This window comes from Bombyx mandarina, chromosome 20, assembly GCF_030267445.1.
Source record: "Bombyx mandarina strain Sakado chromosome 20, ASM3026744v2".
Taxonomy (NCBI): Eukaryota; Metazoa; Arthropoda; class Insecta; order Lepidoptera; family Bombycidae; genus Bombyx; species Bombyx mandarina.
In genome coordinates, this window is record NC_143226.1 from 653,433 (window position 1) to 679,882 (window position 26,450).

General features: G+C 38.1%; 1 protein-coding gene across 4 annotated transcripts in view; it reads left to right on the forward strand.

Moving 5' to 3' along the window:
- Nucleotides 1-26,450, forward strand: part of TfAP-2 (transcription factor AP-2) — a 98,727-nt gene that overhangs the window by 34,066 nt on the left and 38,211 nt on the right. The window lies entirely within an intron of this gene.

Below are 26,450 nucleotides of genomic sequence, written 5' to 3' on the forward strand. Positions count from 1 at the left end.
TAAAAAAGAATTCCCTAATTTCTTTTTCATTAATAACCCAAATACAATGTACCTATACTGTGACATTTTCATTTTACGCATTTCAAATTTAATTAAAAATAATTTGATTCAAAACTAGATAACCTTTGGTTATCTTTATCGTGGATCGCTGAGTCCGTATAAAATAGCGTGAAAAACCAATGCAATTTAACTAACTGTGAACGTTAAGCTCACAAATACTCACGCTCGTATTGTTAACCTCCTAAAAGATATAACCATTATTTATATATTGAATTTTATTAAAAACTAGCTGACCCGGCACACTTCGTAGTGCCTCAATCGATAAATAAAATACCTAAACTTTTGTATAAAATAAACTTAAAACAAACAAAAGGAATTCGTCCGACGGGGGACACATCAAAGAAAAAACAAAATTGTTATTTTTATTTAATTCCGAGCATTTTCATATTTATCTATCCGTTAAACCTTCTCTGGACTTCCACAAATAATTCAAGACCAAAATTAGCAAAATCGGTCCAGCCGTTCCAGACTAACGAACAGCAATTCATTTCTATATATAAAGATAGATGTTCTACTAGTAAAAGAAAACTTTCCCGCCATCAACTTAATATAGGTTAAGAATTTTTTTATTTTATTTTCACGGATCATAAATATAATTAAAATAGCTTTTACTGTTAAACTGGCGTATTTTATTGTCATTACATATAAAATACACGATATATTGCCACAAAAACTAAAGAATTCTAAATGTCGCACATGATATAAGGACAATGCGAAATTAAACCGGAAATCTACTTTTGATATATATAAGTTAATATTAATACGTGAAGCAAAAACTTTGTATCCCTTTTTACGAAAATTGCGCGGACGGAGGAGTATGAAAATTTCCACACTTAAATTTATGGTACTCTAAACTACTGTAACAAGTTTCATCACTCCCTAACCTAAACATCAGCTCGCTGAGTTTCTCGCCGGATCTACTCATCGGGTCGCGATTCCGATCCGGTAGCAGATTCAATCGCGAAGCAGCTACCCCTGAGTTGTTAGGTCTCCTTTGGAGGCGCTTGGGCAGCTGTTAGCAAATCCCACCCCTCCTGGCTGAGCCCTTGTTCGCCCATCTGTCCTGGTAAAACTAGAAAGGCCCCCGGGCCACCAGTAGCCTCTCAAACATGAAAAAAAAATAGTTTCATCACAATCGGATGAACACACACAAATTACTAATAATACTTGGCATGTTTCGAGATGGGCCCTATGTAAGCTGTGATGTTTTGGCAAATTGTGAATTTATACTGAGACTAGCGACCCGCCCTCGCTTCGCTTCGGAAACTGTAATTTATTATTGATTTCTTCACTGTTTAATGGATGTTATTATACATATAAACCTTCCTCTTCAATCTATTGAAAAAAACCGCATCAAAATCCGTTGCGTAGTTTTAAAGATTTATGCATACATAGGGACAGAGAAAGCGACTTTGTTTTATACTATGTAGTGATTTCGACCTCAAAGCAGACATTGAGGTTGCAGTTATCAGAGGCACACACACGGGCGAGAGAAATGCTCTGTTATTTTAACTGTAATTTTCTGTTTCAATTTGTCTATTTAAGGTTTTCGGATCGCTTCGATAGCTGATGAACTAGGATGTTTGTAATTATTGACCATAATATTGACCTACATGTAATTAAAGCTATTAGGTGAAAGTCTTTCGCCTTATAGCATAGAAATATCAACTTGATGATTTTAAATTGTATACAATATAAACGTTAATTCAGCTTAACGTTTCAAGAAGTAGATATAGTTCGTATGAAGTTTCAATTGCATTGTACAAAAGTTATCCTTCATATCGGAAACCATCTACTTCGGAGAAGATAGCAGATCGGTGGAGTTTTGGAACCTGGCCAATGTGGCGGAAATTCCGCTCCCAAGGATGTCGGACATCAACGTACGGCAGTCTGTCACGTAACAACAGCTGGTACGGTTATTGTCTTTTTTTTTTATTGCCCTAAAGGCAGACGAGCATACGGCCCACCTGATGGTGAATGGTTACCGTCGCTCATGGACGTCAGCAATGGCAGAGGTAGAGCCAAGTCGCTGCCTACCGCTTAATACTCTCCACAAGCCTCGTTTGAAGGAGGACATGTCATAGCGCTCGGGAAACACCGTGGAGGGGAGCTCATTCCATAGCCGGATGGTACGTGGCAAAAAAGATCTGTGGAAACGCACTGTGGACGAACGTAGTGACTCCAGGTAGTATCGGTGAACTCTACTCCGGTGGCGGGCGGTGCGATAGTAAAAACGAGATGACGGTATCATCTCGAACAATTCCTCAGAGCGCTCTGGGAAAACCCTACTGAACCAAAACCAGTAGGTCAGAGCATCGCCACCCGGTTGCTCTTCCACGCAGTAGTTCCTGCAGCCACAACTGCTGGAACTGCGAAGAACTGCTGTCATGCAGCGCTCTAGAATACTGTCTGGTATCGCGCCGCGCGGCTTCGCCCCTTCAGGACAGTGAAACCTAACCATGCGGACTCATAATACGTATTTATTTATTATAGGTATATAATACTTTTTGTAACGTGCTAAATGTATATTTTTATAATCAAATATTATATTCAAATACAAAACCATCAGTGTATTCATCAAATGATCTGATGATGGAGCCGGAGGATTGGTTTCGAATCCATGAAGATTGAGGTCAATCGATTTCTCGTAACAAATATACTATTATTATTCATAAAGTCATTTCTTACGATGTTCTAAATAATGTTCTAAATTTTGCTTCTCTTATGGGAAAATAATTCGGAAGTTATTTTTAACAAGCGCCAAACTCATCTCGATGTAACACATAATTAATTTCTTCGTAAGCTTTGTGTATCAAGATCTCTAAGGCTATATTTACGTCATAATTTATGAGTTAAATTAAACATCAAAGAAATATTGTGAATGTTGAATTTCTAGATAATTCAATTTAACGACACAGAAGTATAACTTCTTACGTGCTTGTATAAAGGTATATGGATTTATTCATTGTGATTCGAAAAGATTTGTCTATACCAATACTAATATGAAGTCGTCGTGGCCTAAGCGATAAGACGTCCGGTGCATTCGTGTTGAGCGATGCGCCGGTGTTCGAATCTCAGGCGGGTACCAATTTTTCTAATGAAATATGTACTCGGCAAATGTTCACGATTGACTTCCACGGTGAAGGAATAACATCGTGTAATAAAATTGAAACCCGCAAAATTATAATTTGCGTAATTACTGGTGGTAGGACCTCTTGTGAGTCCGCACGGGTAGGTACCACCGCCCTGCCTATTTCTGCCGTGAAGCAGATATATACTAATACTAATATAATATATATAATATAATCTTATAAAGAGGAAAGATTTGTTTGTTTGTTTGTATTGAATAGGCTTCGAAACTACTGAACCGATTTGAAAAATTCTTTCACTGTTTGGAAGCTACACTATCCCTCAGTGACATAGGCTAATTTTTTTTTTTAATTATGGATCCTTGCTAAAACACCAATAACGTAACGCAATGTTTAAAAAAATTATCGAAAATAGTCCTTACATCGCGTGCGCTGCGAAAACTAGTTTTTAATAAAAGCATCAATCTCGATCTATCTCAGTCGAACTGGATTATTTTTTGTTTACTACGGGAAACGATTAGGCTATGGACTTTTTACTTTACTGGTGGTAGGACCTCTTGTGAGTCCGCGTGGGTAGGTACCACCACCCTGCCTATTTCTGCCGTGAAGCAGTAACGCGTTTCGGTTTGAAGGGTAGGGCAGCCGTTGTAACTATACTGAGACCTTAGAACTTATATCTCAAGGTGGGTGGCGCATTTACGTTGTAGACGTCTATGGGCTCCAGTAACCACTTAACACCTGGTGGGCTGTGAGCTCGTCCACCTACCTAAGCAATAAAAAAATAAAAAATAAAAAATGGACATGTGATGAGAGAAAATTCATGTGACTAGGAGACGTATGGAAATCGTAGTGCAAGGTAGAGGGGGAAGAGGTCGACCGAAGAAGACATGGATGGAGTGTGTGAATGACGATATGAGAAAGAGAGGAGTGAGTGTTGAGAGGACGGCTGATAGAAGAGAATGGAAGAGAAAAATTAGCTGTGCCGACCCCACTTAGTGGGATAAGGTGGAGAAAAAGAAGAAGAGAGATACGCGACAGAATCAGGCGGGTTAGTGGTGTTAACTCGTGCGATAGGAATATTGCCTATAAAAACCCTGTTTTTATTTATTGCTTAAGTGGGTGGACGAGCTCACGGCCCACATTATGTGAAATGGTCACCGGAGTCCATAGACATCTACAACGTAAATGCCGCCACCTACTTCAACATTTGAGTTCCAAGGTCTCAATTTTAACAGTACAACGGCTGCCCTACCCTTCAAACCGAAACGCATTACTGCTTCACCCGCACTTACCCGTGCAGACTCACAAGACGTCCTACCACCAGTAATTACGCAAACTACAATTTTGCTGGTTTGATTTTTATGATTTGGGGCCTTACGGCAGGCTTGGAGGAGATAGGGATTTTGCTGCGCGACCGAACTGAAAAAATGTGATAGTAAAACCGTAAAAAAAAGTCCGTGGAATAAAACCGTTAAATGAGACGTGCGCAGGCGCGACAGTCGTATACACAAGCGAGTAGTGTATAATACCTTTCTCTTTCTCCTTCTTTCTTTTCGTTCTCTCATCCCTTCTCTCTCTATTTTGTAATTATTTCTATTTCTATGTAATTTTATGTTGTCAAACAAAAATAAAGAGACATATTTTGTTATTTTAATTGAATTACGATTTTTTTTTTATTTTACGTAATTTATTATTTCCTAAAATCCTGAATTTCCTAAATACTTTCCTGTACTTAAATAAAAACTAATCAGCAAAATTTAAGAGAAAAATCAAGAAAACCAACATAAAATTGAGCACGATTTTTTTTTTGCAAATTGTGTCGATTCTACATTAGCCGAAGGAACTTCGTTCCTACCTGGTGACCCACGACACCACATCTTTTTTTTAATTACTTTTCGTTTGAAGTTTTGTGATAGCTATCCGTTAACCTATCGCAAACTCGGCCGGTTTCTTCGTTTGCCCAAACAATTAAGTTCGCATCTACGGTAAAATTTAAAGTAATCATTTGAACGGGCAACGTCCGAATTTGGCGAGAACTTAATTATGTCATTAACGGGATATCGCTAAATAAGGTAACAGTTTGATCACTTTGACCCATCGTTCTTCACATCTGTGACCCATACGAATGTTTACGTTGACTGAGATTAAGATTATTGTGAAAACAATACTGTTTTTTTTTTTATACTTATGTAGTACATAACTTATTCACATATCGCATAAATGTTACAGTCCAATATTTTAATTAGCGAATTAAAAATACGTACCGAAATCGAATGGTACTACTTCCTTAAACACAACCCACTGGGTTTCTCGCGCGATTCTGATCCGGTAGTAGATTTTGCGAAGCACTGCTCTTGCTAGGGCTAGTGTTAGCAAATTCTCTCAGGTTGAGTCCGTGGGCTCACCTATCCATCCGCGCGTAGCTGAAATAGCGTCTTAGGCGACCAGCGAACAGGTAGAGGAGAAAATTTCCATATGTACGTCCGAATTCATACTTAGGACCGCTACAATTTTACCTTCACGTCCTTACAGATCCACCCGATCCACTAAGGCAGATATTCCCCGCCCGGGCGTAGCTGGAATAGCACCTTATGCTACCAGCGAATAGGTACGGAAAAAGTTCTGATGTCTTTTGGCTCCGGTTACCTCTTAAAACCGGGTAAGCCGTTAGCTTATTCACTGGCCTAAGCAAAGAAAAGTTGAATCTAATAAAACAATTGCAATTGACTTGGAATCCAATCAGAATCGCTAGCTATCATCGCTGTTAAACGAATTTCTGTCCGAAATCCAGGATGCTGATGTGTTTGCCGATAGTTGGGGAATACTTTTTTTCCAAAATAATGTTATTTTTAGCATAATAATAATAATTAATAATTTTTATAAAGAGTCGGGCATTTTGGTGGAAAATGTAAGCCTGACTCTGTATTGAATGGAATAAATAAAATAAAATAAATAAATAGCATATCAGGTACAGATATGAACGGTGAATGCAGACATTATGAAAAAAGACAAAATCACAATTTCCCGGGTATGTGTGACCCGGGAAATTGTGATTTTGTCTTTTTTAGTTTACATGTACATTTAGTTTGATGTATAATACGACTCATGATTATATTAACAAAATCCAAATTTTAAGGCATCACCGCGACACGTTTTATGTTGTGAGTAAGGCCGTGGTTATTACCCGATTTTGTTTTAAAGTTTCGCGATGACATGATAATTTCTGTAAAGCCGTTTACGAACCGCACTAAAGTTTTATGACCGGTAAATTTTTATTGTTATCGTTTCAATAAACGCGGGATAAATACGTTATTGTAATACAGACGGAAGTGTGAATATTTTACTTGCTTCGAACGTACTTAAGTATGTATCATGGTTCATACTTAGTTCGAGTAGAGGTGAATTTTAATTTCATGCTAAAGATAGACAGAGAGAAAGAGAGAACGCTCTGTATTGAACAAAATTAAATAGCTCTAATATTCGCCACAAATAATTCTAGGGTCCCTCGTGAATTGCTTCGTGTCTCCATAAAATATATACTTGTCCTTGTGATGTTCCGTTATATCTACTGAACTATGCATCCGATTGACTTGAAACTGGGTGTAGAAAATACATGTACTTAATGGATAGGCTAATATTTATATGAGTGTTGGACTCCCTAATCCAGTTGCGGGGGCGTTAATGATGAGAATCTTTGTGGGGGTGAGAAATAATAATGTTAATTTTAAATGCCCAGCGAAGCGGTCGGGTCAAGCTAGTACTTTATACGATTCATCTCAGAACTATACCAAGCGATGTAAATTAGCTTCTCAACATCTGTGTATGATAATACTTGAAAAAAAAAACGGTAGCAAGGTGTCTTCTCACGGGTAGTACCACCAGCTTGCCTTTGTCTACAGCGAATCAGTGAGGCATTCAGGCTTGAAGAACGAGGTAGCCACAGCCTATAGAACTTAGAACTCGTGTGATAAGGTGATTCAGGGCATTGGCGTTGTTGATGTCCATCAGCTCTTGTAACCACCAGACGGGTCGTGAACTCTCACCTTTCTTAGAAATAAATAAATAAAGTGTCTCAATTCGCGGCGGTATGTTGGGCCAACGTTCTACCAAAATTCAACTTGGAGCAATCCAGATTTCCGGTTTGAAAGACAACACAGGCGTTCCATCTGTACAATTGAAGCTCTTTTATCCATGGATTTCGGCAACAAAACAATAAGGAAATGAACCTGTATAAACCTAAACTGACAATACATATTTGCACGAATCTCGACAAACACAAACAAACCTATGATTACTAAAACGAACTATCAATATTATTAGTGTTTTAAATGAAGTACCTAGCCGAAATCGGTAGCCGCGTTGCGTATGTTTGCATGAGGCCAGAGTTTGACGACCTTTCGACACAAGTAAATGTGTCATGCGTTCGACCACCGAATGTTGGTTTGTGTTTTTTCATCTCGCCGAAACCTGAATACAATGACGGGCGAGTCGCCTTGATCGATCACCGTTGCTCAAATACTTTTATAATGTGAGCTTGAGCATCATTGAGTACTAGAGGTCCCGCAGTAATCAAAATTCGACTATAATTAATTGGAATTGTAAGTTTGTACACTATTATGATTGTATTTTCAACGCCAAAACTACAAACAACATTTTATCTATTCTCAATTTGACAACAGACGTCAAGAACAAAAGTTTGAAAATAAATAAATAGTATGCATGCGTGTTGTGTCAAATAAATGGTAGTGCGTGTAATGTTTTCTTTATTGATGTAATGTATCTTTTATGCATTATTTTTTAAAAATATTAGCATTGTGCACGTCTTCTCTATAAGTGTGGAAAATTTCATATCCTCCGTCCGCGCAATTTTCGTAAAAAGGGATACAAAGTTTTTGCTTCACGTATACGAGGGCGGCACTGAAAATTTCGGGAATTAACGAAGTGACACAACATTACTATTTAAAAATGTATTTATTGCTTTTCGAAGTATTCTCCGCGAAATTTGACACATTTTTCCATACGATTGAACCAATCATTGAAGCAACCATTCCATTCGGAAATTGGGGTCTCCAAAATGGCCGTTTTGTAGGCGTCCACAGCTTCTTCAGGTGATGAAAATGTCTGTCCACGCAATTTATTCTTTATTTTAGGGAAAGTATAGAAATCATTAGGGCTTAGGTCGGGGCTGTACGGCGGATGGTCTAATAATTGTATGTTTTCTTGCTCTAAAAACTCTTTTGTTCTGTGCGCGGTGTGAGAATTCGCATTGTCGTGATGGAGGATGATGCGGCGGTTGCAGTTCTCTTTACGGAGTTCAGAAACGACCTGTGGCAAACAAATGCTAGCATACCATTCTGCATTAACCGTTCTTTGTCCGTCAAGAGGAATTGTCGTAACATGGCCGGTTTTGGAGACAAACGTGGCCACCATTTTTTTTGCAACACTCCGTGAACGAACAATTTTTGTTGGCTTTAACTCATTTTCGAACACCCAAACTCGTGACTGGTTTTTTGTTTCGGGTTCGTACGCGTATATCCAGGATTCGTCACCTGATACAATGTTGTATACAGCATTTGAGGATCCTGCGTGGAATCTTTCGAGAGTTCTGACGCACCAAGTAACGCGAGCCGCTTTTTGCTCTTCACAGAGCGAATGCGGTATCCATCGGGAAAACAACTTTTTTACACCTAATTGTTCATGCAAGATTATTTGTATTTGACTCATGCCAATGTCTAAAGTTGCCTGAATTTCGCGGTATGTCACATGTCGATCTTCCTCAATCAGCTTACGCACAGCATCAACGTTTTCTTCGGTGACTGCAGTTTTTGGACGACCTTGACGGGGATCATCACTGAGCTTGACACGTCCACGTTGAAACTCAGCAAACCAGCGATAAATTGTGGTTTTGGATGGGGTTTCATCACCAAATGCAGAAATCATCCGGTCAACACACTGTTTTTGTGTTAAACCACTTCGAAAGTCATAATAAATCATCGCTCTTGAATTTTCTCGAGTCAATTCCATTTTCTCAACGACTAAACAAGTTTGACAAAACCTCGTGACAAGACCGAGAATCTTTTTTTAAATAAATAAATGGTATTCGATTTTTAAAACCAAGGAGTTTTCAATTAAAAAGATTTTAATATGACAGGAACAGTGGAAATATTCCATTCCCGATACTTTTAGTGCAGCCTAGTAGATGTTTGATCCAATCGGGGGAGGAGGCTCAATGCCGGAGTGAGTAGTCAGTTTCTCGCTCAATAGATGCCCATTTCTGGCTCGCGGTAATCATGCGTTGAAAGACATGTTGACTTTTAAGTATGTTGTCTCTTTGTGTCGCAAACATAGCTTCGCCAAACTATCTCATCAGCAAAACGAACTAACAATTCATTTCACATTTTAACTCTGTTGATGATGGTCAGGATATTAGAGCGAAGTTATGAAAGTATTGTACACTAGCTTGTGGGATTTAAAAAAAAAAAATACATTTTAGATTCCGTGAAAAGCGCTTGATTTAACGATCGGTTCTCGAATACGAATCATTATTTACAGGGAAGCCTCATAATTTCGGCGCTTTAAGAATATAGTGGTGAGTTCTTGTAAGATAATCGAGCCTCACCCACCTCGAGACGGTCAACAAGATGTCAAGTGACAGACACCCACGGACACACGCCTCGGCTCTGTAATGTTTCGCAATGTACACACGGTCTAACCAACGGTTCTCGAATACAATACGCGAATTAAATATTTCATTTAATCTTTTTCATTTTAAACTTCTTTGGGATAAAAGGCTTCGAAGTTTTTTTATTGCTTAGATGGGTGGACGAGCTCACAGTGTTAAGTGGTTACTGGAGCCCATAGATATCTAAAACGTAAATGCGCCACCCACCTAGGGAGATATGAGTTCTAAGATCACAAATATAGTTACAACGGCTGCCCCACCCTTCAAACTGAAACGTATTGCTGCTTCACGGCAGAAATAGGCAGGGCGGTGGTATCTACCCGCGCGGACTCACAAGAGGTCCTACCACCAGTAAGAAGTCGAGTTAATAGCAACGATGTTGTCTTTCTCGATGTTTTGGCCGTTAAATTAGTTTCGTTTCTATCAGACACACTGAGTGGTTCTTGTTTAAAAACTCAATAGCAATGTTGCTTTTGACGAAAAAATACTTAACTTTTAAAATCAAGCCCATTTTAAAATTAGATTTCAGGATACTTTATGCAAAACCAGCGAATATGACTCACGCTCAAATTCAAATTGATAAAAGAATAAAGTCGTAAATAACTAGATTGGAAAACGAATTAAATTTTGAAACCGGTGGTAGAGGCTCAGACGTTTTAGTACAAAGACCCAATGGTCTAACAACAATGACATATTATGACTAGCACATGTGAAAACTTTCATTGTATTTCGACACATTAATTTTTTAACGAATAAAAGGAATTTCAATCATCAATCACCACACAGAATTTACTAGAAACTTTCTAATGGTTTTTTTTAAGAGCTTAAATGAGTGGGCGAGCTCACCTAGTGTTAAGTGGCTACCAGAGTACATAGATATCAAAAACGTAAATGCCGACATTTATCCTTAGACATAATAATAATAATAACTAACAATCACGCCATGTTAACTGGTCCCGTGATAAGTTCGTAAAGAACTTGTGTTACAGGTACCAGATAACGGAAATAAATGTAAGATTTTTATTATACACATACATATATTTAATATACATCCATAACCCTGGAAAAGACATTTATATTTATCATACAAATATCTTCCCTTGGCGGGATTCGAATCCGCGACCCCCTTGTGTAGTGACCATGTCACTTACCACTACACCAGACGGCCGTTAATGACATGAGTTCTAAGTCTGAGGTTTGAAATATAGCGGCTGCCTCACCCTACAATCTGAAACGCATTATTGCTTCACGGCAGAAATATGCAGGATGGTGGTGATATTGAGATATAAGTTCTAAGATCTCAGTATAGTTACAACGGCTGCCTCACCCTTCAAACCGAAGCGCATTACTGCTTCACGACAGAAATAGGCAGGGTGGTGGTACCTACCCGCGCGGACTCACAAAAGGTCCTACCACCAGTAAGACAGTAACATTAAAAAGTTATAATATTAATCATTTTTTTCTGTTACTCAGTTCGCGATTGTACTCCGCAAATTCCACGCCATCATCTGCAAACCGTGATTCGTCTGCTAAACTTTGTCTTCGTAATATCGATTGCCTTCGAGTCACAAGCAATGCTTCCGAAAAGAATGTGTATGAAAAAAAAGTTTATCTCATACACAAGTCAAAGCTGACGCGTCACCAATAGTTACTGAAACACTTACAGTATGGACTGTGGTAAATTTTTTAACTACCTTAAGCTTTAACGAAGTATCTCGCGGGGAGGGGAGGAACAACTTTCCATGCACGTTTTTTTCTCGTTTTTGGAACGAAGTTCCTTATAGGACGATGCGGAGGGGTACCCTAACCGGGAAAAACGTCCGTAACGTAAGATTTTTATTAGTAATGCACACAGTGTACGACTTAACTTTGTAATAACGTACAAAAATTACATATTTTTTTATCATTCATTGACCACGATCTCAGAGCGTTCGTTTGCGCAATACACTAACTCTTATGCAAACAACCGTGCATGAAGTGTACCACAATAAGTTCGCACGTTACCGAATGACCGTGGGTTGTTGCGAAACCTCCAGTTTTATTTTCTTTATACCTCGAATAGAACTTAAAATTAATGTTTTTATAATAAGGAACTTCGTTCCTATCCGCTGTCCCACGACACAACACATCTTTTTTTCCTCCATGCGTCGATAATCCTCCATGCTGAGGGTCGTGGCCTTATGAGGCTTTCTTGGAAAAATACGGTGGGGTCCCGCGTCACGGCAGTGCTTTTGGTAAAAATTTAGTTCTTCGGCAGGCTGTAAGAAATATAAAGTGTGACGTATGTTTTTAAAAAAAAAAGCAAAATCATGATCACGTCATCCGAATGTCAATTACCCCTGAACTGTGTCTACTGCGTAGGTCCTTCAATCATTTCGCTTTCTATATTATATCGAGGGATGAAAGGCTATTTGTTTTAAGCGATAATACGCGACACGTCTTATCTTCACTACTTAGTATAAAACAAAGTCGCTTTCTCTGTCCCTATATCTGTCTGTCCTTATGTATGCTTAAATCTTTAAAACCACGCAACGGATTTTGATGCGGTTTTTTTTAATAGATAGAGTGATTGAAATGGAAGGTTTATATGTATAATAACATCCATTAAATAGTGGAGAAATACTGTTATTTTTGAGGATTCTAATGTGATGTCGTAAATAATCAATAATAAAATTTCATGTTTCCGAATCGAAGCGAGGGCGGGTCGCTAATTGTAATTAAAAGTGCATTTTATTTGGTATTAGCATTTAGCATTAGCATAACAGTTCGATATTTTTAATTGAACGTCAATTAAGTTTACTCCATTCAAATAGCTAAAGACGTTTTTTTGTTATAATATCCGGAGTAGAGTTCATCCATACTACCTGGAGCTACTGCGGTCATCCACAGTGCGTTTCCAGAGATCTTTTTTGCCACGTACCATCCGGCTATGGAATGAACTCCCCTCCACGGTGTTTCCCGAGCGCTATGACATGTCCTTCTTCAAACGAGGCTTGTGGAGAGTATTAAGCGGTAGGCAGCGGCTTGGCTCTGCCCTTGGCATTGCGGAAGTCCATGGGCGACGGTAACCACTCACCACCAGGTGGGCCGTATGCTCGTCTGCCTACAAAGGCAATAACAAAAAAAAAAAAAATAGCCAAATTTTAAACTTTACATGTTTTTTCCTGCAAAACTGCAAAAATGTCGTTTAAACCAAATATCCTTTTAACCTTCGATATAATCATAATCTATAGGTAATAAATATTAACGAATTATCATCAACAAGAATACTCAATAACGCATGAGATGATGAGAGGCAACACATACCATAATATGAACATCAGTCGAATTCATAATTATTAAACACGCAATCATTTTCTATGAAGGCACTAACTAACTAAAACTTGTACATAAAATAGTTACGTAATAAAAAAATAATTTAATGAAATTCGAGTAATTTATTGCAAAATTAAACAAGTTCATAGCCAAAGTGATCGGACAACATACAAAAATTTCGACAGCGCTGTTACTTATACAACATATACCGTACGTACACGTTTGTACTTATAGAAAGTTGCTCCCAAATCAACTGACATGTCAACGTTAACCGAAATATTTCAGTGCGATTTTCAACTTTAAAACTCACGCAATAAGACCAATCGGTTATCTAGATATAAATGACCCGAAATTATTTTGATTCTAATTTAGTCCTTACGTCACGCTTTTAGAGCTCATTACAGATTAACTGAATCGATAATGTTTTAAAGGCACTTGCGGTTTCTCGTATGACATTACCACAATGTTACCATGATGTGTGGTGAAATTAGGAATGTTTGAAGTGACGTCACTGGTATTTTATAAATTTTTTTAAAATTAGAATTAAGCAATTATTATTTTTATGTGTTTAATTAATTAATTAATTTACCCAACGGAAGTCTGTCTATATATTCTAATAACATTGCACATTTACAGTACTGTTTTTTTTTTTTTTTAAATTATATTGGTGCAAATATTTTGGAAAGCAAAGTTTCTTGGGAATCTTCTCAGTGGTGAAACTGCATTCCGTAAGTCGTGGCCACTACAAAGCGCTTGTAACGGCAGTAAATAAAAGCTTTTCGATTATTTATTCGGCATACTCTACCTCCGAAAAATCTTCTCTGTCTTCTACCTTTCTTTTATTTATTTTTTATTGCTTAGCTGGGTGGACGAGCTCACAGCCCACCTGGTGTTAAGTGGTTACCGGAGCCCATAGACATCTTCAACGTAAATGGCCACCCACCTTGAGATGTAAGTTCTAAGGTCTCAGTATAGTTACAACAGCTGCCCCGCCCTTCAAGCCGAAACGCATTACTGCTTCACGGCACAAATAGGCGGGGTGGTGGTACCTACCCGTGCGGACTCACAAGAGGTCTTACCACCAGAAAAATTATATATAAAAAGTATATAAGTATATACCTAGTATATTAGTCTTCTAAATTCCACCTTTAACTAGTCCATTATTTAAATATTGTTATCACGTAACCTCTCCGTTTTCCAAGCATTATCTAATATGTTATGTTTGCATATTAATAAGGTTGTTAAAATGTTAAAATTAATTAATTATTTGAACGCTCATATTTCTGTAGTTCTGATGGTAACGAGACTTCAAACTAACAACTGTATGTTAGGGTGACATTCATTGTCGTGTCTATGGACAGTAACAAAAGAGTGCGGAGCTCTTTGCAGAACTGTTACTGTTACTGGTGGTAGTAGTAGGACCTCTTGTGAGTCCGCACGGGTAGGTACCACCACTCTGCCTATTTCTGCCGTGAAGCAGTAATGCGTTTCGGTTTGAAGGCTGGGGCAGCCGTTGTAACTATACTTGAGACCTTAGAACTTATATCTCAAGGTGGATGGCGCATTTACGTTATAGATGTCTATGGACTCCAGTAACCACTTAACACCAGGTGGGCTGTGAGCTCGTACACCCATCTAAGCAATAAAAAAAAAAAAAACTTACGTAATCGTTTATTTAAAATCGTACGTAACAATTAAAGTCAAGTGCAGATATTATAAATCGAACGATGGGCGTAGTGGGGAAACATCAGTCCTCCGAAGCTTCCCCGAATGTAGCGGGCTTGTTACTCTGACAAACTGAAATAACTTATCGTTAAGCCCTTCGTGCACTACGCCGTGAGCTACGTGAAGATATTCGGAGATATAAAATTTGAAGACGATTTTTTTTTAGTCAACATTTTTTTATATTTACTTATTTCAGTAAAACCCATGCATTTTCATAATATTACTTACTAGCGACCCGCCTTCGCTTCGCTTCGGAAACTGTAATTTATTATTGATTTCTCCACTATTTAATGGATGTTATTATACATATAAACCTTACTCATCAATCACTCTATCTATTTTAAAAATACGCTTTGTTCTTGTATTGTTGCTTTCTTCTTCTTCTTTCTTCTTGTATTTTTTATTCTTATATGCTTTCTTGTATTTTTTTGCAGGCTTATAATAATAAATAATAAATAAATAAATATTTACTAACAATCACGCCACGTTAACTGGTCCCGTGCTAAGTTCGTAAAGAACTTGTGTTACAGGTACCAGATAACGGAAATAAATGTAAGATTTTTATTATACACATACATATATTTAATATACATCCATAACCCTGGTAAAGACATTTATATTTATCATACAAATATCTTTCCTTGGCGGGATTCGACCCCCTTGTATAGTGACCATGTCACTTACCACTACACCAGACGGTCGTTTAAAACCGCATAAAATCCGTTGCGTAGTTTTAAAGATTTAAGCATACATAAGGATAGACATATATAGAGACAGAGAAAGCGACTTTGTTTTATACTATGTAGTGACAATCTAAGTTAATAACTTAAAAATATAATATCTGACTATTTATTACTTTTTTTTTAATCTTTCCTAAGTGCCTCCTGCAAAGGCTATTAACAAACAGACCCTTAATCTTGCTCGATATTATGTTCAAAAGACTGTTGACATAATATAGCGCGTTGTTAGGAGTGTTACATAATCAGTCTTTTTCTTCAAACGTGGCTTACGGAGAGTTTTGTTTTTTATTGCTTAGATAGGTGGACGAGCTCACAGTCCTCCTAGTGCTAAGTGGTTACTGGAGCCCATAGACATCTACGACGTAAATGCGCCACCCACCTTGAGATATCAGGTCTAAGGTCTCAGTATAGTTATAACGGCTACCCCGCCCTTCAAACCGAAACGCATTACTGCTTCACGGCAGAAATAGGCAGGGTGGTGGTACCTACTCGCGCGGACTCACAAGAGGTCCTACTACTACCACCAGTAACAGTAACAGTTCTGCAAAGTTAATCCGACGTTTTGAAGGGGGTCAAAATCATGTTCAAAGATTCCGTTACATACATACGTCTGAAGCTAATAAAAGCGTATTAATAAATACAAATTTGTTGCATTTATACTACAAAGCAAGGCGTGCTTTGAAATGTTTGTGTAATTTTTTTTATTGCTCTTGTAGACAGACGAGCATACGGTACACATGATGGTGAGTGGCTACCGTCGCCCATGGACTTCGGCAATGCCAGAGATAGAGCCAAGCCTCTACCTACCGTTATACCATTTCAGCGTGATTGCGTATTGAATCTGTCTCTTAACATGTTTACTGCGTCATGCGACTTAAAGGCTTCGTCAAACAGAACGCGTACTTAGAGCGCGTCAGAGCGCTAAACTAACGCCGCGCTATGACGCCGAGATATAAGCGCTATAGCGCTGGCGCTCTGTTTGACGGTATGTTACCATAGTAGTACAACACATCTCGGCGTCATAGCGTAGCGCTCTGACGCGCGCTAATTACGCGTTTCACGCGAAGCCTTAAAACCCCGTGAGCGACTATCGCCTGCTATGCTATGGTTATATTCATAAACGGACTTTAGTGAGACCTATAATGCCTCAGGCACACTATAAAAAAACCTCAAAACCTCAAGACCTCAAGACCTCATACGCGCTGCTTGAAAGTCCCACAAAAATTATACTGCAGTCGGCGTGTTAAAATCTTTTTAAGTTTCCATTAAGCATTAAATTAATTGTGATGTATCGATAGCGAACGAAATGTAGTGGATGAAAACATTTATTTTTATGTACCTACGTTGATTACGCGTATTTTTGGCGGTAAAATTAGTTTTATACGAAAATTTCACCTTCGTGGACCTTCGTACGTACTTTATTTTCTCTGGACATTATTATTTTAAAACCGATACAGGCTCTGACATTTGGTGAGATTTTTGAATTTTTGGAATTAAAATATGTATTCCAGAATATTATTTTTGTTATTACAAAGTTAAGTACCTAAAGGATTTGAACAATAAATAAAAACGATCATGTAATATAAAAAATATAATTTGAATCTATTTCTTCCACTGTGTTGGCATTAATAAAACAGAAAAGCTTATAAAAATAAGACATATAAATAGATAAAAATATTCAAAATAAAATCAGTAGGTACCTAACAAGGTTTGTTAAATTAATGTGTTCAACATTACGTATTCATTAGCAATAGCGAAAAAAAAAAACAAATTCGAATTAAGAACGTCATTAAACATACAGAATTCACATTTCCGGTCCAGAGACTGGCAACACTCGGCACCCCGCCATCTTGCCCGAGGCTACAGGGCCAATATGCGAACATTGTATTAGAAAAAAAATCCATTGACTTATTTTATTTTCGTTCATTTAATACAATAACATTATGCTCTATAGTACTAATTGAATAATGGCGTTTTGATATATTTTACTGGTAAATAATTTACCGACTAATATTATTAGAAGTACATAAATGGTAAATACCCACCAAGTTCGTTCTTGATATAGATAAACGATTTGAAAGTTTAATATTTGTGTTCTTTGTTTTCGCGTTTTCTAGATTCGAGTATAGATTATCTGATGTTGAGAGCTTGCACAGTTGTTGTTAGAATTTTAGAGATGTTTCTCACGGGATTAAAAATAAAATCAAACAAATTCGTGCAGAAAAGTACAAATTTACTTACTAGTTCATCCCCTAAGGGTAACCTTGCATACCCGACATCTAAGGGCTTGAAAACTACGGATATTAAGTGAACGAATTTCAAAATCACGATGGGGGTTTAGAAACAGGGTTGCCAAGCTAATTTCTAAAATACAGTTAATGTTTTTTTATCCGACTTCCAAAAAATGGCAATACTTTTCGAGCTTTCTTAGCACGTTCTACACATTGAAGCTTTTGACTTATGTATGATTGTCAAATACGAGGTATCATTAGGTAGATTGTGGGTAGATTCGTCTCAATGTGAAAGTGACAAAGGATACATAATATGTACTATAATAATACAATAAAAAATATCAAATAACTAGTAAATGTGAACTAATACCTATTTATTTTACTAATAAATAAATAAATCGGAATATATAAAAATAACTGTACTTTTAAATTACACGCAAAAATTATATTTGTTTATTAGCCATGCTTGGTATTATACTAGAGGCCGGAGCCCCAAACGTTGGTCCGACCAGATCTCCGAGCAAACCAGCGGACCACTTAGCGCTGCACTACACCAGGCAACTGACCGGAACCGATGGAGGCTGACAGTCGACAAGCTAAAACGGAGTCACGATCCTCAGCAATGAGGGAGCGATGGAGAAGAAAGGTATTATACATCGATCTATTATCGATGTTGGTATACCTTTACGAACATTTAAGTCACTTGAATTTTTTCGTGATTGAAGGATTACTGATGGCTTGGAGGCCTTTCAGGTTTCACTAGGACAGGTGGGCGAGCAAAGGCTCAGTCAGGAGGGGTGGGATTAGCTAACAGCTACCCGAGCGCCTCCGAAGGAGACCTACCAACTCGAGAGCAGATGCTTCGCGAATAAGTTACTTGAGTGACGATATGGAAGACCTTCGCCATGTTGACCAAATTTTTATTTTATTTCTTTTCAAACTATATCAAAACCGATCCTGGTGAACTGCAACTCATTAATCCATAATTTCGGTAAACGTGATGATATCCTTCAAAGCGGACCGCACGATAGTATATTCAGCGAAGCACCACAAAATCCTTTCAGATTTAGTCCCCTGAGCTCGCACATGGGGAAGACATAATAAACCCATAAATACAGATAGTTAGGCAACAAAAATCGACATTAAATTGAAGACAAGATGGTGCTAAATACCCATACGTCTTGTAATACCCAATATCCAGTTAAAGTAATATTATGGTTGTTTCGAACTGCTCTGGGGTAGACCGGTGATATATAAAATAAAAGAGTGGACTGTGTTATTTGGTAAGTTTATAAAAAGAGTAAAACAAGATAAAACCAAGTAAGTGTCGCAGGCGGCGTTGCTGCACGAAGTGACGAAGCCGGTGTTAATCCGCTACCCCGCGCGGCTGTCCTCCTCCCGGCGCCCGCGCCGCGCGCTCGTCGATGTCCGTGCATCGACAATGGTTTCTTTGATTATTACCTAAGTTCAATAAACACATATGAAGGGTTTAATAGACCGACCACGACGATGGTCCAACCCTCACTGCTTCGCGGTAGAAATAGACAGATGGTGCCAACCCTTGCTGCCATCAATATGCCTCATCAGTACAACCACTGAATTGGTTAGGAACTAGCTTACTTAGGGTTAGCTTTTGAAGTAGTCGTGGCCTAAAGGATAAGACGATAAGACGGATAAGACGTCCGGTGCATTCGTGTTGAGCGATGCACCGGTGTTTGAATCTCAGGCGAGTACCAATTTTTCTAATGAAATACGTACTCAACAAATGTTCACGATTGACTTCCATGGTGAAGGAAAACCAACCTCTTGTGAGTAAGCGCGAGTAGGTACCACCACCCTGCCTATTTCTGCCGGGAAGCAGTAATGCGTTTCGATTTGAAGGGCAGCCGTTGTAACTATACTTGAGACCTTAGCACTTATATCTCAAGGTGGGTGGCGCATTTACGTTGTGGATGTCTATGGGCTCCAGTAACCACTTAACACCAGGTGGGCTGTGAGCTCGTCCACCCATCTAAGCAATAAAAAAGCTAGATAAATACATGAGGTTTTATTAGTGCTAGTTTGTCTTAAAAAGCCTGTGCGAGCACGTACCAAAATCTTGACAATTTCTATCGCGAAAAGTCATGCCTTTCGTTTTTATGGCTGGAACATCCGTAAATATAATTGAAACTTCAACCTTATATCTCAACGGGAGTAGTGACGTTCATAATGTGAAGGCCATGGGGTGCAGTATTCACTTTAGACCAGGTGTATCAGTTGGCTTACCTAAAAATAGAGTATTAGGAGAACATTAGTATTAGTCGATGGTTGAATGCAAATTTTTAATTATTTTCTATTTACTACGTCTGTTTTTTTTTTATTGTTGTTATTTTTGTTATTGGTGTTTAGTTGTTTAGGTTAGTTTTTATATAATTTAAGTTCACTGTCTGTCTTCCAAATAAAATAAAACACGATCGCAGTTTTCTCACAGTCGCAGATCGCAGTGACAGTTTTCTTTGGAAAACTGTGACTAGGGAGGAATGATTTGGAAATAAAACTGCGACTAGGGATGGATGATTTGGAAGTATTTCTAATGTATGGTCACACACATACCTGTCATCTCCGATAACCAAACAGATAGACATGCCGTTCACCAAGGCGCATACTTGACTTATACCATCATATACGCTGTCACGTTTTTTTTTCATAATTCTGAATTCAAACTAAAAAAAAAACATATTAAAGGGTTGACCAATAAATTACCTTCAAAACTGCTTAAAAAGTTATTGCTCCACCTAACATTTATTTTTAGCTAGGGACCGTCAAAACTTAAAACACTAGGTGGGCCGATAGATGTGTCCAGAAGGGTATTACTATATATGTGTATATAAAAGAGAATGTGTGGATGTATGTTCACTCGAAAGCCGTTAACTTAGTATAAATGAAACTTTGCACACATGTAAAGGGAGATAAGACCACTCCGTCAAACATAGTTACGTTACTACCGGATAGGTGACGCTGGTGGTAGTGATGTTTATCTATTGATCCATAAGTTGAATTGATATGAAATCTATTTTTATAAATATCTTACACAGCTAGCTTTCTGAATCGTTTGATGGCTTGAATATTCTGTTTTTATCTGTTTTAATATAAAATTGCATTTTGTTTAAGGGAAGCCGCGGGCGCAGCTAGTTATGAATTAAAACATAACGTTGGATCATGAGAAAGTAACAGAGAATTAATAAAAAAAAATAACAATTTAGTTTCTATATGAAAAATGTAGCCAACGATTTGTTCTAGAACAACGATACAAACTGTCACTAATGAATTGAAAGAATGAAATAGAATGGCACATTACGTTTAATTGAACTATTGTTATTTACTTGAATTGTTCAATGAACATCATACAATGTAGCATGAAGTTCTGAGTTCACAGTTGAGAGGTCGCCAATCGCCGTTCGCGACATATACCTACTCATTAACTTCGGTCTGGGGTGGGAGAAGCACTACCATTTGATATCGATAATAACTCGATCGAAACAAAATCCTTTAAAAATCATCCGAATCGACACCTATAGCTACTTACTTCACAATTAAAAAAAAAAACACTCGAAGTAACTATTCATTGAGAACAATTATCGAAGCTTCTTACTGTCTTTCCTGAACGGTACTCAAGCCCTCGTCTCGCTCGCACTTAAGCGTTTTAACCGTGCGAGATCGAGATAAAAAATTCAAGAGTGACACTGACTGACATCCGATTATACTTGTATACTCGCATCTCGTTAACAGTTAGAAAAACAAGGTTCATGACTCGACCTGCACTTGACACGTTTGTTAATAAGCGAGCGTCTTCTAGTACACTCGTGTGTGACGCCTACGTGGACCACTTCATGATAATTGACATGGGAGAGAGATTTCGTTTCGGAAATCGAGATTTATTCGATTTTTTTTTGTTGCTTAGGTGTGTGGACGATCTCACAGCCCACCTAGTGTTAAGTGGTTACTGGAGCCCATGGACATCTACAACGTAAATGCGCCACCCACCTTGGGATATAAGTTCTAAGATCTCAGTATAGGATCTCAGGTCTGCTGGAAGAGATTTCTTAAAGAAATAAGCAGCGCCTTTGTACATAATTTTCCTATTACTCTGTACTATGTCATCTTTTCTGTGTGTACATAAATAAATAAAAATAAAAAATATAGTTACAACGGCTGCCCCACCCTTCAAACCGAAACGCATTACTGCTTCTCTGCTCTTGAGTTGTTAGGTCTCCTTTGGAGGCGCTCGGGTAGCTGTTAGCAAATCCCACCCCTCCAGGCTGAGCCGTCGCAAGCGACGGGTTCGACTAGGACGGTGACCGGTTTTTTTTTTATTGCTTAGATGGGTGGACGAGCTCACAGCCCACCTAGTGTTAAATGGTTACTGGAGCCCATAGACATCTACAATGTAGACGCGCCACCCTCCAAACCGAAACGCATTACTGCTTCACGGCAGAAATAGGCAGGGCGGTGGTACCTATCCGCGCGGACTCACAAGTGGTCCTACCACCAGTAATTACGCAAATTTTAATTTTGCGGGTTTGATTTTTATCACACGATGTTATTCCTTCACCGTGGAAGTCAATCGTGAACATTTGTTGAGTATGTATTTTATTAGAAAAATTGGTACCTGCCTGCGGGATTCGAACACCGGTGCATCGCTACATACGAATGCACCGGACGTCTTATCATTTAGGCCACGACGACTTCAAGTGAGTATCCGGTCGACTATTAGTAGTAGCGTTTGAAAAGGGCGTCACTCCAATGTAAGGCCGGTCTAACCCCGAGGGCGGGCGCCCTGCGGCAGTCGGTCGCGGACGCGCGTCGTCATAACACGAACGCGATTTAGTTGCTAATCGATTTAACAGCGATAACGCGATTTATGTTTCTTTTTTTTATCTAATGTGTTTATTATATTACGTAGATCGAAGTTCATTAGAGTACAACCGTTTATTTATATCAAACTAGCTGACCCGGCAGACTTCGTAGTGCCTCAATCGATAAATAAAAGACCTAAACTTTTGTATAAAATAAACTTAAAACAAACAAAAGGAATCCGTCCGACGGGGGACACATCAAAGAGAAAACGAATTTGTTATTTTTATTTAATTCCGAGCATTTTCATATTTATCTACCTTTTAAACCTTCTCCGGACTTCCACAAATAATTCAAGACCAAAATTAGTCAAATCGGACTTACGAACAGCAATTCATTTTTATATATATAGACTAGAGGCCCGCTCCGGCTCCGCTCGGGTCTTTAACAAAAATTTCAACGATATTTGACGTTGTTTTAAATATTTTTTTAAATAAAATAACTCTTATTGCGGCATAACTATAATAGTTAGACATACGCTGTCCTTACACTTTTTGTAAATAATAATGTGTTCTACAATGTCGTAGTACATTATTTTATTCTATCGTCAATAGTTTTCGCAGGGCACGCGATGTAAAGAATATTTTAGGTAATTTTCTCACACCTTGGGTTACATTATTGGAGTTTTAGTAAGGAAACCTAATTTAAAAAAAAAAAGATTATACACTATGTCACTCGCGAATAGCGTAGCTTCCAAACAGTGAAATAATTTTTCAAATCGGTTCAGTAGTTTTGGAGCCTATTCAATACAAACAAATCTTTCCTTTCGTATAGATGTTAAGAATTGACTTCTAATATACCGATTAAAAGCATTAGTTATCACGTTGCCCGGCCTAGCCTGTGTTTTTTTTTTTATTGCCCTTGTAGGCAGACGAGCATACGGACCACCTGATGGTGAGTGGTTACCGTCGCCCCTGGACTTCAGCAATGCCAGGGGCAGAGCCAAGCCGCTGCCTACCGCTTAATACTCTCCACAAGCCTCGTTTGAAGAAGGACATCATGTCATAGCGCTCGGGAAACACCGAGGAGGGGAGCTCGTTCCATAGCCGGATGGTACGTGGCAAAAAAGGTCTCTAACGCACTGTGGATGACCGCAGTGGCTCCAGGTAGTATGGATGAACTGTACTCCGGTGGCGGGTAGTGCGATGGTAAAAACGAGATGCCGGTATCATCTCGAACAATTCCTCTTTCCTGTGTTCGTCCTTATCAAACTTAATACTAAAACTAACTTAGCTAGCAGTAACAAAATTAAATGTTTGATATTATCAATACCGAAACCCCCGTTATCAAATTTAATCGTCAATTACTCGAATGAATTGACAGCAGCTTATGAATTAAAAGCGTAATACACAAAAAAAAAACCGTTAAAAGGTGTGAAAAAAAAACATTCCGCATTTTAAAGAACTCAATCGCAATTTTACGACTTCAATTAAATTTTATTCTCCTTTTTGATATATATAACAATATATAGATTGTTGTAACTGTTATTAATTTATGTATTCGAATCAAATGAAATTCGAATCAAAAATCGTTTGACAAAAAAGTTTTGTAACGATTTTCGCTTAAAACACACACGTATACATATACCTAGTCAGGTCATAAATTCTGTCACATGTTTAATGTAAAATAATTGAAACAAGTTTATTCATTATGTAACCATTCATATACCAAAATAAACTTAACAAAACATAGATTCTTATGACACTAAAGTTTATTCAAAATGACCTCCGTGATTTTGAATACAGGCCTTCAATCTGCGCGGCAGTCGTCTATCGCAGCACGAACGAGGTCCATGTCAATATCGGCGGCTGCCTTAATCAAGGATGTCTTGAGTGACTCCAAATTGGGATGAGGCTTTGAGCACGCCTTTTCCTCAGTGTTGCCATATCTTGTAATCTAACGGATTCAAATCTGGACTGGAGGAGGGCCAGTCTTCGTGCCGGATGAAGTCGATTTCACGCGCCCCCAGCCAGTCTTGTGTGCTCTTCGCTCTATGAGCTGGCGCCGAATCTTGTTGGAATACCCAGTGCCTGTTATTGAACATGGTATGAGAAACAGGTTCCACAAGGTTCGTCAGGACTGTATTTTGATACACAACTGCATTCGTTTTTACACCTTTCTCACAAAAATGTACCTCTGTTAAGCCCCAATAAGAAACTCCCAACCATACCATAAGCGAGGATGGAAAATGACCTCGTTGGACACGCGGAATACGGCTGCTCGCGTCTTCACTACTGTGTGCGTACACCTTATCATTTTGTTTGTTGTAGCTCTCTTCTACGGTAAAAATTTTTTCATCCGAAAAAAGAATTTCCCGATATTTTTTTCCCGCGTACCGCTTCAACAAAGCGCGGCATCTCTTCAGTCTCAGGTCCATTAGACGAACATTCAAACGATGTCCTGTTTTTCTTCGATATGCCCGAAGCCTTAAGTCTTCATTTAACACCCTTTTCACCGTGGTTCTGCTTAACCCCATCTGCAGGGCCAACAGTTTCTGCTTACGTTTGGGATTTCTTTGAATTCGCGCCTTCACAGCTTTTATCACTGCTGGAGTCCTAACAGACCGAGGGCGACCACTTCTTGACCTGTCATCTACACTAGAGTCTTCATTGTATCGTTTGATGGTACGATAAACGAATCTTTTGGTAATATTCAAATTTTTCAGTATGTTAAAAATTTGAATTGGCGCGTAACCGCAACGATGCAACGCAATAACTGCAACACGGTCTTCTTTAAGCGTCCACTCCATATTTAAAAATGAGTAAAATTCTAAAAGTTATACATTTTTATTTTCATGAACAATTCGAAATTCGAATTCAATAAACTTTTTTGTGGCCAGCATTCTAAAAGAAAAGTTTTTACTGTGTGACAATACTTATGACCTGACTAGTTATAGTATACCATATATTATAATTGTATATACACTATATTTATACTATATTATATTTATATACACTATATTTACACTATAATTCAAATTTAAATTCACAATTCAAAATCATTTATTTCAACTTAGATGTCAGTATGAAACACTTGTTGAATGTCAAAATATAAATAACAATGTTAACTCTACCACCGGCTCCAAAAAAAACCACAGTCCTGAGAAGAACCGGCGAAACAAACTCAGCGGGCTTTTTTTTTGTTTCTTCTCAAATATTTACTTTCTTTTTTAATAAATAAAAATATTTACAATAAAGAAAAAAACAAGTCAAAAATACAATTAAAAAATAATAACAATAATAATGAAAAATGAAAAGGCCAGGAGCGAACGCCTCATTCCCACGTAGTGCCATCTAGTAAATAATCCTTAGCTTTATAATATGCCTTGTTGCACAAACGTTCCTTGACAGTTTTCTTAAATCTATGAACAGGTAGTAATTGAACGTTTAGTGGGATCTTGTTGAAAAGTTGTACACCCAGCCCCCTAAACGCCCGTGTATATACGTATACCATATATTATAATTGTATATACACTATGTTTATGTACACTATATTTATACTATATATTTATACACACTATATTTATTTTATTAACGAAAATCTTTTCATTTTAAATTCGGAACGTCTGTGATATAGTATCTGCTATAGGTTTAAAAGATCTCGGTATTTGTAAGCCCGGGATGATTTATTTACCAGAATGTTGCATGATTGCATTAAAACATGGCGGGTTTTTTTACGGAATAAAAGTAACCATTAATTGAAAGTGAAAAACGTA